Source organism: Phalaenopsis equestris, unplaced genomic scaffold, assembly GCF_001263595.1.
Source record: "Phalaenopsis equestris unplaced genomic scaffold, ASM126359v1 Scaffold221702, whole genome shotgun sequence".
Taxonomy (NCBI): Eukaryota; Viridiplantae; Streptophyta; class Magnoliopsida; order Asparagales; family Orchidaceae; genus Phalaenopsis; species Phalaenopsis equestris.
The window spans coordinates 120,147-134,965 of record NW_018239910.1 but is presented as its reverse complement, the minus strand read 5'-3'; the positions used below and the strand labels follow the sequence as shown (position 1 = coordinate 134,965).

General features: G+C 39.5%; 1 protein-coding gene across 8 annotated transcripts in view; it reads right to left on the bottom strand.

Annotated features, from left to right (window-relative positions):
- LOC110037582 (uncharacterized protein YNL011C) overlaps positions 1-14,819 on the bottom strand; it is a 162,595-nt gene that overhangs the window by 53,906 nt on the left and 93,870 nt on the right. The window lies entirely within an intron of this gene.

Below are 14,819 nucleotides of genomic sequence, written 5' to 3'. Positions count from 1 at the left end.
CCTGTTCACGAATAAAGAGTTCTTTTAACACCCCTAATCATGTAGCCATAAAACATAAAACAATAAGGAATTGAGCAAGATTTAAAAATTATTATTTATATTAAAACATCATTTGAATCTAATTTAATAATTTTTATTCTATTTTCTTAATCAATATTTTAATTGATTATTACTTTTTGTAGCCTTGTAGTCAATTATATTTTTTAAAATACCACTTTTTATATATATATATATATAAACTTGATTTATTTATATTAAAACATCATTTGAATCTAATTTAATAATTTTTATTCTATTTTCTTAATCAATATTTTAATTTGTTATAAATCTTTGTAGCCTTATAGTCAATTAGATTTTTTTAAAATACTACTATATATAAATATATATATAAATTTGATGAGTAGTATTTCGAGCCAAAACGAGTCGAACACGAACGAACACATCTTAGTTCGTGTTCGGCTCATTAATTTATCCAACAAAATTAACGAGCCGAACACGAGCTGTTCGCGAACAATGAGCCGTTTTGACAGCCCTACTCGTATATGGGTCTGAAGCCGTGCTACCGTTAGAAGTTCAGACGCCTTCTCTAAGAATTGTTGTCGCTAATCAGCTCACAATGGAAGAATGTGTGAAACTTAAACTTGAAGAATTAGAAAGTGTCGAAGGAAAGCGATTAGAAGCACAACAACATTTAGAGTTTTATCGAGCAAAGATGGTATAAGCTCATGACAAGTTGTTCCGCCCGAGGTCGTTCAAAGTTGGTGACCTCGTTCTCATTCTCAAAAGACATATTCTTGCACGCCGCAAGATAGGTAAAAAATTTGAGCCAACCTGGGAGGGAACATTTGTTGTAGAGAAAGTCTATTCAGGGGGAGCTTACCATCTGGTGACTTTTCGGGGCGAACGACCCATGTTGTCGATCAACGGACGATACTTGAAGATATATTACGCAGCTTGACAGCGTTTGTACTGAAATATTGAGATTTTGATTATCCTAGGGTTATTTATTTGGCCGACATATATGTAATCGGTTCCAATAAAATGAAAACTTTTGAAACTCTATATTTCAATTTTCTTCTCTCTACCTTCAGACTTTATATTTTATTAAATGAAACAAAACATAAATAAATGAGTTTTCCATCGATACAAACTGAATTTTTTTCCTAATAAAACACATTTGTTTTGTTCTTGTTCACGCCAAGTTTTAGCTCACTGATGGTTTTCCTGTCGTCTGCAGGAAGACTTCAGGTCAGAAGTTGATCTTCGTCCTTAAAGATGGTTGGAACGTCGCACTTAACGAGGAGATGGCACCGCAGGGCGGCACTATTGACTTCAACATGAAATTTAATGAAGTTGTCATGGATTACAACGGTCCTTTGATGGATGTCGTCCACACGTAAGAAAAGGAGGGGTGCCCTCACTTCTCAGATTCAGTACCAAAAATAAGTCCTCACTGAAAGCAAAAGAGATGATGAGACAGGCAGACCCGATGGAAGGGACCAGCCGCCTACCCTCCATGGTAGCTACACCAGCTGGAGGACTAATTGCTGCAAACGAAGAAAGGGTGTCGTTCATTCCGCTGCGAAGGACCATACGCAGAAACGCCAGTCGATGCAGACAGCGAGCTCTCCTACGAGAGGAGAGAAGGCGCCAGCAGGATACAGATTACTTACTCGCCCTTATTCCAGAGGGGCATATCTACGAACCAGACATGAAAGAGAGTTCGTTCAGCCTATCTACTTCGGATGTTGAGTCCAGGATTGTTCCAGAGACGAGACCACTGCCAGCTTCAGATGTTCTTTGACCGGGTTGCCCTACCTGCAACGCCGAGATACCTGTTCGTGCTTCAGCTGCGAGTGCCTTCGTAAAGTGCCCAGACTGCAATGATGATAATTCTCAGACCGTCAAGTACCAGATGGAGGAAGCCTATGGTCTGCTAAATACAAAAGGATACGTCCCACGGGGTACCGAACCGTATGTTCGAATGGAGACCGAGTTTTACATTCCGCTGGAAACAAAATCAGCGCCAGTTTGGGTTCCCGTCAATGTTGAATTTAGGGAATACCCCCGACAGCCACCGTTTCCCAGCACGATGGAATATCACAGGATGAGCAAGGCGAATAAAGGAAATTTTGAGTTCTACGAAGAGGAGCAAGGAAAGCACATCAACATCCTAGAGGGATTAGAGCTACACACCAGAGTCTTCTCAGAGAGTGACGAACGGAAATCCTCGACTGTATTTTTGATCTGAAAGACAGAGATCGAGCAGTCTTGCTGATGGAGAGGACTTACTCCGAGCCAAAAAAATGGATGACAGGGAAAGGCAGGATCACGATACAATGTGGTTGCTGCTATAATTTTACAAGAGATAGATAGGTGAATCCTCCTGGGATCCTCAGATATGATCAAGTGGACTCGTTGTCGCTAATGATCAAATGGATGGTTAAGAGAATGGTTCGATGGAACATACTTCCTGCGGATTGCATTCCAAACAGCTGCATCATTAATTTCTATGATGAGGGAGATTGCATACCTCCACATACTGATCACCATGATTTTGTGAAACATTTCTATACGGTCTCGTTGATGAGCAAGAGTAACATCTTATTTGGGATAGAAATTGATGTCATAGGCTCCGGAGAGTTCAGAGGATCCTTAGAAACTCCTTTACCGGTTGGTTCAGTACTTGTCCTTAAGGGCAACGGTGAAGATATAGTTGAGCATTGCATTCCGGGGGTGTGATACCCCAGAGTTTCAGTAACTTTTCGGAGAATGGACAACGACAAGATACCGCGTGATTTTCAGCCAGATCCAGAGCTAGAGGAGTACTGCCTTACGAGCTATGAGAGGGTTGCACCGCTAGGCATGTGTGAAGGGAACTCTTATCCTGGAGCACGGCTTAGAAGGTCAGCTTGATCAAGAGCTCGATACACCAACAACGGATGTCCACGGTTTCCCTATCCTCTTGGACTACATGTCATTTCAGCATATATGATATGCAACGAATATGTTCAGCCTATGATGAGTACTTGACATGACATATTTTGGATGTATTTTAATGCAGTCTGCATATTGTTCTTTTCGAAACTTCAGTCTGTGTTTGATTTGTAATCCCTGTTTGAAACAGATGAACGAAACTTCTTTCAAAATTTTGTCTATTTGTTCAAATTTGCCCTCCTTGGTGCGACGGATAAAAGCCATTGAATCATACGTTGATTTGCAACTAGAGTGAACAAAGAGCATAACAATGAAAACCCGATAAAAATATGTATATAAATAAATGATACTCTTTTTAAAAATCCACCAACAAAATTAAATTTTGAAAACATATTTTCATAATTGAAACAAGAAAAGAAAATGACTTTCCTGATTTTGTTCATCTCGAGCTCGAGATTTCTTACTCTTTTCTTGCGCGGTGCGACTGTTCCGGTCCATACCAATCTTCTTCACATCCCCTCGGGATTACATACTCCGCACAGAATCTCATCGAACTCAACATGTCTTCCTTATCAATGTCAAACTTATCACGACACATATCATTGATTTCAACATCACAATTTCTTGAATTGATACCTAAATATCAATTCTCATTTTCGAATCAGTGTCTAAATTCTGATTCTCACCTTTCGAGATCGGTACTTAAATTCTGACTCTCTTCTTGAAGTGATACCTAAACTTCAATTCTATTTTCGAATCAGTACCTAAATTCTGATTCTTACATTTTCTAGGTCGGTACCTAAGTTCCGACTCTCTTCTTGAATTAATATGTAAACTTCAATTCTCCTTTCGGATCAGTACCTAAATTCTGATTCCTATCTTTCGAGATCGGTACATAAATTCTGATTCTCTCTTTTTGAATTGATACCCAAATTTCAATTCTCATTTCGGATCGGTACCTAAATTATGATTCCTATCTTTTGAGATCGGTACCTAAATTCCTACTTTTTTATTTTCCTTCCTCTTAAATTGATACTTAAATTTCAAATCCCCTTTCAAATCAGTACCTAAATTTTGATTCCTATCTTTCGAGGTCGATACCTAAATTATACCTAAATTTCCGAGGTCGATACCTAAATTTCGACTCTCTTCCTGAGATTGATATCTAAATTTGAATTCTAATTTTCGAATCAGTATCTAAATTCCGATACTCACCTTTCGATGTCCTATCTTTCGAGGTCGATACCTAAATTTCGACTCTCTTCCTGAGATTGATACCTAAATTTTAATTCTCATTTTTGAATCAGACTTAAATTTTGATTTCTCACCTTTCAAGGTCGATACCTAGATTTCGACTCTCTTCCTGAGATTGATACCTAAATTTCAATTCTCATTTTCGGATCAATACCTAAATTCTGATTCCTATCTAACGAGGTCGATACCTAAATTTCGACTCTCTTCTCAGAATTGAAACCTAAATTTCAATTCTCTTTTCAGATCAGTACCTAAATTCTGATTCTCACCTTTCAAAGTCGATACCTAAATTTCAACTCTCTTCTTGAAATTGATACCTAAATTTTAATTCTCCTTTTGGATCAGTACCTAAATTCTGATTCCCATCTTTCGAGATCGGTACCTAGATTCTGACTGTCCTTTTCAAGATTAATGTCTAAACTTCAATTCCTACCTTGAGGTCAGCACCTAAATACTGATTCCCATCCTCGACAAATATTGGAAATTTGATAACTCCAAATTCACTCTCCAATTCACAGCGAGAGTTCCTGATCACCGACTTTAATCGGATGTTCACTGGCTAATTCCCCAGGGAAAACAATTAGCACTCGATTCTACGCTTCTTTCTAGGCATGTTGGCTTAGAAATTTGTATTGGTCCTGTTGATCTCGTCGGTCAACGTCAATACGCGCAGTGTGCTCGCCCAACACACCACGCCTATTGGGAGTCCGTGTCTTGTTGACCTCGCTTTCGGTCGAGGTATAGTTTTCCCTTCCTTAGTAGCCTAGGATCTAGCCGTAGGACATTTCTGTCGACTACTCCTAAAAAACTAGTGAAGGAGACCTCCCCGTTAACAATCCTGAACTTTTCTTCGCTCGACTTGGCGTTCCATATAGTAGTTTTAACCGCTATTGCTTAGCAGGTAAGGCTACTCTGAAGGAACTCGGGGAGTATTCCTATAGGACTATCGGCCTTAGAATTGGCTGTACTCGTTGATTTGGCGCCGTCATCCTCTGCGCCGTCCTGTTTTATTGAACTCATACCAAAATTTTGATAGCATTCGAACCGCGGCGCATTTTTGAACCGATCGACCACGAGGTTTCCCGGACGACTCCGGATGACGAAATGGACTGCGCCGATACGCCCGGAACATCGATTTTGCCTAAGGGAGACATTCGTTCCGCTGCGACGATGCGTCTGGGGAAGGATATATAATTTAGGTGTAATTATAATAATAAATGATATTTTTTATTATTATTATTTATTAAAACCTAAATCTATCTACTCCCATCCCCACCGCTTTTCTCGAACCCATGAGCCTCAGCCCTAGCTCTGTTCGTTCATTCGTCTGGCCCGCGTCCTTCCTATGTCGTTATCCCACGCTCGCCTCTTGCACGCGAGACAATCTCGCAGACGACCCATCCCCTTATTATTGCCGAGGATCGTATCCTCTGCTCTCGACCCTCCTTGCCGTAGAGCGTGGCCTCTGCGAGGATCGTATCCTCTGCGCTCGATCCTTCTATCGTATCTTCTTCATCATTCTTCTCCTCTGGTATTTATTGGAGCTCGGTTTTGTAGCCCTGGGGGGGTATGCCGGGAGTGCCTTTAAAGTTCATGTGTTACTTTCATTTGCTTCAAGGAGGTATCTTTTCCCCTTTTGTGTCTTGCCCTGTTTTCGATTTTGCCCTGCCGAACCCCTCTTAGCTCGGTGCGATGGGTGATACAGCATGCTTACTTAGTTGGCACTTATATTTTTGAATACATGATACTCAAGCATCTAGGAATAGAAGTGTAAGCATACTTTAAGGGCTAGATTTGATTACCTGTTTAGAAGGATAGAAGTATAGTATGTTATCGGCTTTTCTCTTTTCCCTACTTGCTTAAAATGGTAAAACTATGGCATATTTCTATTACTATGAATAAGAAAGTTGAAACGTGGCTTTGAGACGATGCTAGCTCCTCTTTTCTCTTTTTGTTCAAAAGCAAGTTGGAATAATTGAAAATGTAGCTTTGAGCTGATGTCGGCTCTCTTGCAAGTATGTTGGGATATGTATTATGATGTTTTTCATCTATTCTTATTTAGCATGAGATATTGGAGAGTTTATTTGGTCTTTCATGCATGTTTGGGGGCTCGGCTGGGGCTCGGGGCTCGGCTTTGGTTTCTTATGGCTCTTCCTTGCTTGAAATACATGTTGTGGGAGGACTTATTTAATTCGACAAGTCTTGTAACTTGTTTTGGTGGTTGGGTTTCGCACCTCACGAGGCATCACTTTGTTTAAACATCTATTGGAAGTTGTTTCATGCTTGGAAAATTTAACTTGGAAAATTTAGTTTCATGCTTGGAAAATTTAAGTTGGGGGCCTAAATATACTCTCTATATTGTTGCTTTTGTTTAAGACATATGTTGGCTATATATCTTGATGTTTCAAAGGCATGTGAACTACTCTTTGGTTCTAAATGGGTCTGTTTCACCTTGAAGTAACTGGAACTTTAATTTCTGTTAAAGCTTGAATTTCTATCTATGCTTGGGCCCGGTTTTAGCCTTGAGTGGCTCGGTTTCTGGCTCCATTGGGGCTCGGTCTTACCTGCTCTAGCTCGACTATTGACTGATTATGAGGTTTATTTTTGTTTGATTTGGGATGTGGCTTTATTCTTTTTGCCCTAGCTGATTTTCGGTTTACCTAAACATTACTGGGTTTCGATTTGCTATCATATACTGCATTTGAGTAGCCTTTAAAGCTTTGATTTGATCTCCTTAAGGACTCGATTTTCACCTTGGAAGGGTTGGAGGCTGGGTTCTGGATTGAGATCTTGTCTTGGGTATGTGAGCTTTACTTGTTAACCTTGAGGGATTTATTTTGGCTTGATTTGGGAACTCGGTTTGATTGTTTTAGCTCCTACCCGAGAGCCTGTTGAGGTGTTTATGCCTGTCCCTGTTTAATAGCTATTGGAAGGTTCGGTTTTACTCTGGTTGGGAGCTCGTTTTTGCCTTGTTTTACCCCTGCCCGAGAGGTGGCTTTGGGTTTTGACTTTTACTGGCCTTAGCTCCTACCCGTAAAACCTATTGGGGATGGCTTGATTTAATCTAGTCCGTCTTGTTGTGCTTGAAGATTTGGATGATCATTGATGGATCAAATCTGTTATTCCAAAATGAGGGTTATATCTTGTACTCTCTCATGTATATCAAATATCTTCATATAATTGATTTGGATTGTCTTAGCCGTGAGTCTCCTCTTCTTCTGTGCCTCCGGTTGCCTTGGCCGTGAGCCTCTTTTGGCCTTGGGTTGCCTTAGCCGTGAGCCTTCTCTCCTTCTGTGCCTTGGGTTGCCTTGGCCGCGAGTCCCTTTGGCCCTGTTTTGCCTTGACCAAAAGACTTGGTGGCTATACTCTCCTCTATTAACCCCGGCCATGAGCATTTATTTGGTTCTATGGGAAGATTTTATGAGTATTTGATATATGAGGCCATTGATGAATTTGGAAGTTGGAAGATCCTGATTTTTGCATGGGTTTGGGAGTACTAGTGATAGTATTCTCCGAGTTATTTTCCTTTTGTGAAGTTTGGGAGATTTCTAAGTCTCATTTTGGAAAAGCATTTGGTTAGAATAAATTAATTTCATAAAAGATGTCTTTGGGAGCTGGGCACCAATGTTAGGAAGTCACTGGTGTGTGAGGCCATTTTGACTCGGGTTAAGACATTTATAAAAAAGTGAGAAAGTGATATCCATCTGGATTGATTCAAAGATCTTTAGGTCTTCCTTTTTAGGTCTTTTCGTTACGAGTTTTGAGAGCTGATCTGTCCTTCGTCTTTTCAGTGTTTTAGGTGGATCAGTGTTTCCTCTCTCTCACCCCATTTTTGTTCATTTTTTTTCCATGCTTCTTGGTTCGGTTTTTTATGCTTATGTCTGATACATAAGTGTCCATGTATAGTCTTTTGCTATACATGAAACCATCAAGGAATGTCGCAAGTACGTCGATTTTGTTTTGAGGCTTAGGGCGGTGATGACAAAGGCACACCGGAGATAGAGCAGAATGATATGTTATCCTACGACATCGGAATCCGATTCAAGAACCCATCAGGATCCGATTCAAGAACCTGCTGAGCTGTAGGATGACAATATCATTCACCGACACAAGACTAGCGGGAGTTGACCCGAACCTTCTTAGGTTGTTGGTAGTCTTATGCCCGACAGCGTGATCGACTCGTGGACAACTACTTTTTAAAATTGATAAAAACAAATTTGATAAGAACAACACACCTTTTCCAAAAGAAAAATATTTCGCTACATACTTTTCGCTACAAACAAACTTGATACAGTCCACTTTTTGCATGTTTGAAACTTATGCGCATGCTGAAAACATAAATTTTAAATACATTTTAAATATTGGTTATCCACCGGTTGATCACCTGTTTAGGCTAAGGAATACCCTCCTGAGTTAGGTTCGATAGGACACCCTTCTAGTTGAGTGACAGGTTTTATACATCCGTGTGACCGAATAGCCTTCGACGACCCTCGAGTACTAATATATAATTGAGCCTAGCCCCGACCCGAGGGCTTGCGGTCTCCCTCTTTTCAGACTTTTTCATGTCTTTCTTGGAATTTTTGGACAAAGCACTTGTGGTCTCTTTTCGGGATTTTCCTATGTTTTCTACGTTTTTTTTACGATTTTAAGGATTTTCATCGATTTTAATTGATTTGTTGATTCATCGATTTCCTCGCATTTCTCTTGTCGTGAGTCTTTTTTACGATCTTTCTCGAGATTTCTGGATGATGTTTCTTTAAAGCATTTCAGTCTACTTCTGCAGATTTTGTTGTTTGTACCTGTTGCATCAATTATACTTAAGGAACAACAGATCTCCGAGGTATACAAATTTGTTTTATGTTTACATCATGTTATTCTCTATTAATCACTTCCCTGCTGTACCTTTTACTTTTTTTTAAACTGCATGTTGTATTGCTTTCTTTACTGCATACCTTACTGCTTGTCCTGTGCTATATACTCTACTGTTATGCTATATACTATACAACTTCAACATGTTCTCTATAAAATATATGAAGAACTACAACCATAGGGCCGCTGGATTTGACATTATAACCTGACACCCTAGAAAAGTTAAACTCGTCACGACAAGGAGCTTGAAACTAGCGCGGTGGGCAGCACGACCGTCTTCAACAGCAGAACATGTCTTCCCCAACAAAACCATTCATTTCCTAGAAATTAAAACAACAATCTATAAGATTTCGAGGTTGTTCGCCTAGCGCAACATAAATCCTAGCGCAACCGCCTAGCGCAACATAAATCCTCAACTTTTCGTTAGGTATTCGTATAGCTCTGTTGTACGATCTAAACCCTAACTCGTTTTAGGATTCCGAGGTTGTCCAAGTTATTTGTGTGATCGTTTCATACGAATGTAAGTCCTAATTAAATAAAATTGACAGGATAAAACACTTGAATATTTCTCCTCGAAACTGAAGTCAAACCATAGGGTAGACTAGGAAGTCACCGATGTTCTCTTTCGGATCTGTGGCATCCCCTAGTTCTTCCTCCTTTGAATCCTACAATAAATGTTCCAAGTTTGAACCATTCCCCTTTTGCGCACCTTTTTGTCCGATTTCGTTGAGAAGTCTCATCCTTTTGAAGTCCTTGAAGATAATTTTTCCTAATTTTTATCGAGAGTATTCTTAAGTGACTTCGGTTCTTAAAGAGTATTCTTAAGTGACTTCGGTCATTTAAGATGTAACTAACTATAGGGGCTTGCCCTTATACAAAACTTTTCCGAACCCAACTTAAAATAAACTCTATTTATTTTTTTCATATTAAATAGAGGAATTTGTCGGCAAATAAAACAGTTTCGTTGACCAAACGGACGTCATATATTTCTTAGTTTATTTGATCGAGTCTCATCCTCAACTCTTGTGTTTATCTCTCGCGATAGATATAGGATTTGAGGTAGAGCGCTCTTTCATTTAAACTGTGAAGATTATGGGGTCAGTTTGATTTCATTTTTTTTTTAACTTAAATCTATATGAAAATTAAAGCGTCTTTTCGAAGCGAGCGATGAGATTTCGATTACGGCGACCGACAGCTTCTTACGGGCAACCCCCAACCCTATTTTTTTATCGCCGATAACCTCGTACAAAGCACTCGATCCGAGCGTCAGGGAAATTGATGCCGACAGGATTGCGCACAACTTACAACGACAGGATTTCAGTGTTGCTGCCTATGTCACGCAAACGAGTTAAAATTGTGATTGGAGCTATCTGAAAGCATGAAAGTGCCCTAGGCGCAAAAAGAAGTCGTTGTTTGAGCCAGTTGGGAAGGAGACGGGATCGTGGTATACAACACCTCCATCAATTTCGCACGCATTGGCGAAATTGAATTGAGATTGCATCGTATAAACAATCACAAATTCTCCTCCTCCCGCCCTGACACGCAATCCAATCACAGTTGGAGCTAGTTAGGAAGCATCCTGGTGTATCTGTAGTAACCAAATATGAACAAGACCTAGCGGTGGATCACGGGGTACAAATCGTATGAAAGTCGAAGGATCATGAAGTACAAGAGTTTCACGCCGCTCTTGATTAAAATTGTGATCATATATGTGATGTAAAAGAGTTCCAAGTCTCAAGATTGGGATCGGAGACATACAAGAATTCAGATTGTACCTTCCAGAGTTTTGCTTGGCTTCCAATAGTTCTGCACTGAACTGCATACAGAAATTGGGATCACGGCTTCCAGAGTTCTGCGCAAGTTGATGCCGCATTCGAAAATTCCAAATCTCGCGATTTTAGGGTACATGTGTTCTGAAACCGTAAAAGGATTAATGGCCTCCAAAAAGTAGATGACTTGAAAAAGAAATTAAAGAAATAGGTCATTCAAATTAAATCAAGAATGGAGTGTTTTCTCAACCATGGAGGGGAGATTACAGCTATAGAAAAAATGATAAAAAAGATTGTGGTCCCTCAAAAACACCACCGCCTGCAATGGGGTCAAGTGACAACGTTTGGAACAGACATGAGCGACAACAATCACAAGGATTCGAGTGACATCAGGGCAACATCGTTGCGTTTGGTGAATTTGGAGCTGTGTGATTAGCCAACGAAATGGGAAGCAGACTTAAGCATCAAAACTTGAAGGAATTATATGGCATCAAGATGGCTGGAACGAAAGGCAACATGCAGAATGGGACAGCGGGCGATTCAAAGCAAAAGAAGATCAATTTGACATATTTCGACCTAGAATAGAGAACCATAATGGGTGGGACTTGTGCATAGGGTTGTGTCCAACTGCGTCCATGCCTGTGCCTTTTGCGACTGCAACCCTCCAGGCAGAAGGTGATTCAGAAGCCTATGGGGACAGAAAAGCTGACTATGGGGCAAGCTAGACTAATGCAAAAAAAGGGAATTCAATATGGGTTGCAGAATAGAACCCAACCCTCGCTTCAAGGGTAGAATAAACTTCGATCAAGGAAAATGGTAAGGAGACTCACGATAAGAAGCAGAAGATGTTGATCTTTGAAGGAGAGGATACCTACGATTGGATCTATCACGTGGAGAGATACTTTGTTGTTAATAGGTTGACAGAAGAAGAAAAATTGTTGGTGGCGACCCTATTTTTAAAGGGAGGCTCTAGCGTGGTAGCAATGGAGAGAACGTCAACCAATTAGAACTTAAGAAGAATTCAAGGATTACTTGTTGGAATGTATTCGACCCATTCGGAAAGGAGACCTATACGAGTAATTCTTTGCATTGACCCGGGAAGGGACTGTTATGGAGTATAGAGAAAGATTTGAGCTATTGTCGGCACTGCTGAGGGGGATTTCTAAAACATTATTGGAGGGGAACTTCATAAAGGGTATAATGCTCGACATACGTGTAACAATTCGTCCGTTGAGACCGCTAATAGAAGCAGCAAAGTTGGAGCATCATACTGAACTGCTAGAACAATGACAACACCAAAAGCTCAAAAAGTGGAAGTCCAAAAGGAGGCTTTACAAAACAAGAATGATCGCTACAACTAGGGGCGACACTCAAGCGCCTTACAGAGACAAAGATCCATGAGAAGCGAGCCCAGGAGTCATGTTTTTGGGGTGATGAGAAGTTTACCCTATGACACCATTGTAAATATCGAACATGATAAGTTTTCAAAGTCTGTGACGAGGAGGCAATGGATGAAGAAATAGAGGAAGCTGTGTTGGAGGAACATCATTTTCCACCTTGAGAATAAGGTGTCATTTTGGAAGAGTGTGATAGATCCATACCTTAGGGCAAATTTGTCTTTTATTAGGCTACAAGCAATTTAATCTTTTGTCATGTATTATGATTTAATATAAATAGGGATAATATATTTAGGGCTAGATTTATAGAGAAGATTGTGCATTGAGACTTGGGTTTTGTCAATATTTTGAGCACATACAGTGAATGTCTTTTCCTTTGCTTTCATTCCAATAAATAATAGTCTGTACAATCTATTTTAGGTACATAATCAAGTGCTTAATCTAATTTTGTTAGTTTAATAATATATATTCCTAATTTAAATATTGAGCTAAAAGGAAAGAATCCGTGCAAAATTAATATTTTCTTCTTTACAGCATTGCAAAGAAGGAAACTCTTTATTCTTCCTAATTTCATTACTCCTGATTGATATCCCCCCTCAAATTGATGTTGGTTGATCAAGAAGCATCAATTTGCCGACAAGAAACTGATGACGCTGTTGAGAAAGAGTATTAGTAAATATATCGACCGTTTAAAAATCAGGAGTGATATGAGCAAGAGATATAACATCATCCTCATTGGCTTCTCGAATGGAATGACAGTCCACTTCAATGTGTTTCGTGCGCTCATGAAAGACGGGACTAGCAACACTCTGAATAGCATTAGTATTATTTGCATGAAGAGAGGTAGACTCGAGCTTAGGAAAACCAAGCTCAGCCAGCACACCCTAAAGCCAAATGATCTCGGAACAAGTAGAGGACATAGCACGATATTATGATTCAGTACATGACCTAGACACTCATTCTTGTTTCTTGCTATTCTAAGAGATTAAATAGTTGTCAAGAACCGTACATCATCCAGTAATAGATCGGCGTATATCAGAACAACCAACCCAATCGACATCACTATAGACTGTTAAGGTGATAGGAGAGCCCCATAAAAGAACAAACCACGATGAGAAGTACCTTTCAAATACCGAACAATGCATCGAACTACAGCTAAATGAAGATGTATAGGTGCTTGCATAAATTCACTAACTTATTGCACAATAAATGAAATATCAGGACGAGTAATAGTCAGATAATTGAGACTCCCAACAAGTTGTCGATATAGAGATGAATCAGAAAGAAAGCCATCATTATTCTGTTGATATTTGACATTTACTTCCAAAGGTGTATCAACAAAGTGACCATCTTGAAGACCAGCCAAAGCAATGATCCCTTAATATTTGTATAGTTGTGCTGATGAACGAAAATACCAGTGAGAGAAGAGTGAACCTCAACTCCTAAGAAATAAGTTAATGACTCCAAATCCTTCATATGAAAAGAACCCTGAAGACACTTTTGTAGCTGAGATATCAATTGATTGTCAGATTTTGTAATGACAATATCAACATAGACTAAAAACAAAACAGTTCCCTTGTCAATCTTGCAAAGAAATAATGATGAATCATACTTACTTTGAATGAAAGAGAAGCTAAGAAGAGTATTGCGAAACTTTTCAAACCAGACCCGTGGAGTATGTTTTAAACCGTATAGAGACCGTTTGAGCGTACAAACATGTTAAGATGTAAAAAACAAGCCTATAAGAGGACTCACATAGACATCTGCTTTAGGAACTAGTCTTTAGATGCAGCAATAGATAACACCAGCTGGGCAGTTGTTATCTTAGCCACATGTGCAAATGTTTCTTCATAATCAATCCCATATTCCTATCGAATGCCAAGAGCTACCAATCTTGTCTTATATCTGTCAAGAGAGCCATCAGATCGAAGTTTAAAAGAATAAACTCATTTACAACCAATGGGTTTAACACCAGTAGAACATGAAACAATATCCCAAGTGTGATTGTCTTGAAGTGTCTGAAGTTCCTCTTGCATAGCTTTGATCCAGCAAATCTGGTTAGCATCCTGAAAGTAAGAGGTATGAACAGTAATATTAGTTAAAATTACAGAATACCCATATTTATCTGGAGGACAGATACGCCGAGTTCATCGTCGAAAACTAATTGGTGCAATTTCTGGATCAAGGTCCGGGGGGTTTGAAGGTGAAAGGAGCAGGCGTCGTGTGTAGAAAATGTCTGGCTTGAACAGTTTATCAGAAGAAGAGTTATCAATTTGTGGAAGTATAACTGTATCCGGTGTTAACACATGATGCTGAAAGTAATATTCATGTTCGAAGAAAATCAAATTCTCAGAAATATGTCATCGACTATTAATCGAATCATAACACACAAAACCTTTATAATTAAGACTGTACCCCATAAAGCCACATCGTACAGACTAAGCTGCCAACTTATGACGTTCATGAGCAGGTAGATGAACAAAACAAACACATTCGAAAATATGTAGCACATGATAATTAGGATTTTTCCCAAAAAATCGATAGTAAGGAGAATCATACTTCAATTGTTGAGATGGAAAGCGATTACTGAAAT